Source organism: Pinus tabuliformis, chromosome 1_2 (genome assembly GCF_031772625.1).
Source record: "Pinus tabuliformis cultivar Carrire ecotype Pingquan chromosome 1_2, CPIR1, whole genome shotgun sequence".
In the NCBI taxonomy this organism is placed as follows: Eukaryota; Viridiplantae; Streptophyta; class Pinopsida; order Pinales; family Pinaceae; genus Pinus; species Pinus tabuliformis.
In genome coordinates, this window is record NC_142298.1 from 326,633,995 (window position 1) to 326,639,994 (window position 6,000).

Below are 6,000 nucleotides of genomic sequence, written 5' to 3' on the forward strand. Positions count from 1 at the left end.
GTTACTATTTAATTAATTCCTAATGAAGTACTGATACACTAGTTCAATTTAAACAAATGATGAATTCACTGAAACGTTAGTTAAATGGATATATGCTAGTTGTTTGCATAAAATTCACCTTGTTTTCTATTGATCAATAATGAAGAATATGGTAACAAAAAATTATCAGGTATGGGATTTTGTTCTAACTGTGGTCCATTTCCTTTCCTATGCAATAATTATAGTAATGATGACGGTGAAACAACTGAACTTGCACTCACGGGTAAAAGTGAAAGTAAGCACTCTAAAACAGATTCAAAAATGTTGGCCCTAGAACCAGAGGATCAAGGTAAGTTAGAAACAATGGAAAAAGAATGCATACCTATGCTAAGTAATGATAATTATCTACAATGGAAAGAAAAGATGAAGTCTAATCTAATGAACCGTGACGTTTTTTATTTAGTATGCAATGGCTACACCAAAATTCCTCCATCAAATGAGGAAGTGAAAAATAATAGTAAGGCAATAAGTGACATCATTAATAGTACACCTTATTCAACATTAAATATTGTTATGCATTATGAAACTACAAAGCAAGTGTGGGATAAGCTACAAGAAATCCATGAAGAAAACCCAAAGGAAGGTTGCTCATCATAAGAACTACTAGGTAATCCTATCCCTAACAATGTGTCAAAAAATGAACATGATGACAAAACAACCTTTGTAATGACAGTTGTTCATTCAAAAGAAGAAAGGTTGGAAGAAATTTTTGATCTTAGAAAAAAACTTGATATTTTTTTGAAAAAGTTGTTAATCTTAAAGATAAGGTGTGGCCATATGATAATAAGGATCATATTAAATTAGTAAATGTTGTTGTGGAATCTAAACAATATTGTCAAGGTCTTGAAGTTGAGATCGTCTCTCTAAGAGTAGATCTTGAAAAATCTAACAAGCAGAATGACAAACTACTTCAAGCATTTGAAGAACAAGAAAATGGGTTGAAAGAAGAGATTCTAAAATTAAAGGAGCAAGTGGAAGAATGAAGAAGGGTTGAAGAAGATATGAAGAAGCAGTATCTAGAAAAGGCAAAGCAATATCAAAGAATGGAGGTTGAGGTAAACATTCTAAAAGGTAAATTAGAAGAAAAGGATAAACATTTGAGATTTAAAGATAGTACTAATATTTTGGATAATATTCTTAATATTCAAAGGTCTCCCTCCATCAAATTTGGTCTTGGTTTTCATGAAACTGTTGAAGGATAATCTAGTTCCCAAGCTGATGCAAAGAATTTAAAGGGTAACAATGCAAAACCCGAGATGATCAACAAGGATATAAGAATTCAACCTTATCAACAACCAAGGAAAGTGAATCTTCAAATAAAATCATTTACTGAGTAATAATGTTGAATGTTTTATATGTCATAATTACGGACACGTTGCAACTAATTGTAGAAGTAGATTGCTTCAATCACAAGAAAATAGCCACGTCACAGAAAGATCATCAACTTCCAAGTACTCAAGCTTCTTTAAGGAATATTGTTTTACTTGCAATATATTTGGTCACAAATCCATTGATTGCAACAAAAGGAATATGAAACAAGAATATTATGATTCCTCTGCTCATATAAGATGTTATTCTTGTAACAAGTTTGGGCATGTAGCAAAAGAATGCAGGAACAAAACTATTGATTGCCTCAGATAACATGGAAAACAACCATATAAGAATATTGATGTCGGAAGGCCTGAAAAATATGGATCCACCAACATTTATCATAATAAGCAGAAAGAAGAAGAACAAATAAGGTGTGGTCTTGCTCTCTGCTGATGTAAGAAGACTTGAAAAAGATGGATCCGCCAACATTTCTCATAATAAGCAGAAAGAAGAAGAATATATAAGGTGTGGTCTTGCTCTCTGCTCATTTGAAGAAGAATATGAATGGTACATAGATAGTGGATGCTCTCATCACATGACTGGAGATAAGAGTAAGATGGAGTCTCTCAAGAAAAACCAATATGGTAAGTTATTCTTGGAAATAATGCTCCAGCAAAAGTTCTGGGAAAGGGTAGATCCAGAATTAATAAACATAGAGGAGTAGCTGATACTTTATTAGTTCAAGGGCTAAAGAAGAATATTCCAAGTGTAGGTGAAATGGAAGATAAAAGAAATGTAATTGTATTTACATCAACCAAATGCAAAGTTATAGATGAAGAATCTGGAAAGGTCATAGCAAGAGGATATAGAAACCCAGACAAATTATATGTGCTTAAAGAACTGAATTCTCGTAGATATGAGGAGGATTCAGACTCAGAGTAAAAGAAGATGGTGCCCATTGTAGTCCATTATTCTTAAAAGAATACTTCTAACAGTGACTGCAGAAGTGATGTGAGGTACATGACCTCATGAGAACAGAAGATGATTATCAGGTCCTCAGGATCAATGATGTATAATCTCAGGGGGGAGTAATACATATGTTGATGATGATTCCCATGGTTGTTATAATATTCAATATTACTAACATTACATCTTATGTTGTAACAGTAAACAGGTATAGACAGTAAACAACAGGACAAACTCAGGGAAAGTCTATGATATGATTTAGTTAGTTATATTTGGCTTTCTGGTTCTGACTTTGGTTGGTTGCAGTCAGTGGATGCCACTTACAAAGGATATTGGATTATAATGGTTTATGAGTTGTTGTAATATGGCATGGATATACTAATTAATGAAGTTTACTTAATGACCTTACTGATGGATGAGTTGATGTGATCAGACCTGACGGAGAACAGTTCGCATAGGTTCAAGGGGAGAATTTTCTATGCATCTAATAGTGCATTGTTGGCATTATGATTGCTTGATAATATCATGTTACATAATGATGCTTATATTAATGATGTTGTTGAAGATACACATGTTGTTGGAGTTTTTGAATGATGGCTATTGTTGCATCATGCTATGTTGTTGTCATGGGTTTCCTATGATGAAATCATGGATGATACTATATATTGCTTGAGCCACATAGTTGTTATGATGTTACTGATCAGATTTATGATGATAGAAGATTCTTTTGATGATGCATATGGTTCATATGTTATGTTTCTTATATGGTTGAAGATAAGTGCATCAGTTTCTTGTGTTCTCTATTAGATTCATGGGATAGTTTGGTTGTTGCAAAAGGTAGAATGCAACTACCTTGTAGTTTGATGAAATAGTCTCATCATTGTTGTCGGAGGAGATGAGACAAAAAAATATGGAGGGCTAGAATGGTGATGTCTTGTCTGTACTAGGATGGTCCCATATTAGAAACAAAAATAAGTTCTCGAGTGGGAGATCTAAATCTCCACGAAAACCTGTAAAGGTGTGTTGGAAATGTGAAATGGAAGGGCATTTCAAAAGGGATTGTAAATCTAAATCTCATTGGAAAGGAAAGGGTTCTGATGATGCTCCTTATACAGAGGCAAAAACCACCTCAGATGAAGGTGGGGATGTGTACTTGGCTTCTTCTTCAAGTACACATGTAGATCATGAGGCATGGTTGATTGACTCAGGTGCATCCTTTCACTTCACTCCCTATAGAGAGTGGTTCTGTGAGTATTAGAAATATGATGGTGTTGATGTCATCTTAGGGGATGATAGGAAGGCTAAAATCGTTGATCACGGAAAATTCAAGTTGAAGTTGCAAGGTCAAAGGATTAGAACACTTCTAGGTGTTCTGCATATTTTTACATTGGCCAGAAATTTGATTTTTGTAAGCAAGTTGGATGATGCAGGTGTAAAAACAATTTTCGAGAAAGATACCTGCAATATGGTTCGGGGAGCATTGGTATTGATGTGGGGAATTTGGATTGGAAATCTGTAAAAGCTTCAGGGTAGCACTATTATTGATGGGTGCAACATTTTTGTGGTTCCTAAAAGTGGAGCAGAAAATCTAGTGGTCTATGGAGAAAAGACCATGTTATGGCATCAAAGGCTTGGACATATTGGAAAGAAGGGCCTTCAAATACTTCATGGTAATGGTATGGTAGAAGGTATGTCTAATTTCTCTCTGGATTTTTATTTATGTGAAAATTGTGTATATGGGAAGTAGAATCGAGTGAATTTCCCATCTAGTGCTAAGAGGGCGAAACAAATATAAGAGCTTCTGCACAGTGATGTGTTTGGACCTGTGTCAGTTCCATCACTGGTAAGTATGTGTACTATGTATCATTTACAAATGACTTCTCAAGGAATACATGGATATATTTCCTCAGGAAGAGATATGAAGTCTTTGACAGGTTTAAAGAAATTAAGGCTCTGGTGGAAAACCAGACAAAGAAGAAGATAAAGGTATTGAGGATAGATAATGGTGGAGAGTTTTACAAGAAGGAATTTGAAGAGTTCTGTAAGAAGTGTGGTATAGCACAGTAGAATTCTACTCCATACACACCTCAGAAAAATGGAGTTGTAGAAAGAATGAATAGGACGTTGATGGAAAAGGCAAGAAGCATGCTCAGTGGTGTTAGGTTAGGACAGGAATTTCGGGCAGAGGCGATGGAGATAGCATGTTACTTGGTCAACAGATCACCTTCATCAACATTGCAAGAGAAGACTCCACAAGGGGTATGGACTAGTATGAAACCTTCTCTTTCAAATCTGAGGGTATTTGGATGTGATGCATATGTGCATGTTCCAAAGGAGAAAATAACAAAGTTGGATAGTAAATATGAAAGGTGCATCTTTATTGGGTATAAGGATGGTTTAAATGGTTATAAGCTTTGGAACCCAAAAACAATGAAGTTTGTGTACAACCGAGATGTGGTTTTTAGAGAGGTGAAAGATGTTATTAAACATGAAGTCCTACCAAAGGAACCTAAGAAGATAGAGTTTGAGCTAAAGGAGGAAGAATTAGACTCTACAACAGAAGAGGAATCAGAAGATGAAGAGACACAAACTACAATTGTGAGAATATTAGTTCGTCAGAAAGGTATAGTCCATATGCTTTCTATTCAATTTTTTCTTTATCTATTATTGTTGATGATCCCAAAACTGTGAGGGAAGTAGTAGATTCAGAGAATGGAAAACTCTGGAAAGAGGCCATGGTTGATGAAATGACATATTTGCACAAAAATGAGGCTTGGGATCTGGTGGATTTGTCATCTAGAAGGAAACCTATTGGCAGCAAATGGGTGTTTAAGAAGAAGATGAATGCAGAAGGGAAGGTGGAGAAATACAAAGCTCATTCATAGCAAAAGGTTATTCCCAGGGGTCGGGAATTGATTTCGGTGATATTTTTTCTCCTGTTTCCAAGGTATCTTCTATTAGATTACTTTTATCTGTTGCTACTACTTTTGATTTTGAGGTAGAACATGTTAGAGTCGGTCTTGTTGCCCTCCATCAGCGATCAAAGCTCTTTGCATTTGCATAAATAGGTGTCTCATCAGTGTCAATTTTTGCATCCCATTAGGCATGCCATAACCCTGATGGAGGAGCTGGTGTCTTTGTCCCCCTCTTGGCATTGCTGGATCAAGTCATTTCAATCCCTAGTCACTTTCAAGCTTGTCTTGTCTTGTCTTGAGGTCAAATTCCTAGGTCTAGGGTTTTGGTCAAAATGGTTTACAAGGTCATGTCTCTGAAGGTCAGTAAGTGCTCAGCAAGCCAAAGGGATGGTTTTTTAATGGTGTTTCTTCGCAAATTTCTCTTTTGTACAGTTAATCTTCACCTTGGATTTAAAAACTCTGTTTTTAAAGCCAAGGTCATTTTTAAATGATTTTGCAAAAAATGTAAAAATTCAAAAGTTTTCAAAGGACAGCATGTAACCCTGGCTCCCTTGCCAAGATCCCTCAGATGATATCCCTGCAAAAAGAATCGAGCAAAAGCAGTAAATGAGTCAATTTCAGGACAAAGGAAACCAAAAAGGTCAATTTTATAAAGTGTCAAAGCAAAACATTATAAAGTGGGTTTGGGCATGAAATTTATTCAAATGAAAGCTATAAAGGCCCAATCTCCCTCCATTTACCCTCATTATGCATTCAAGTCACTTGCAAG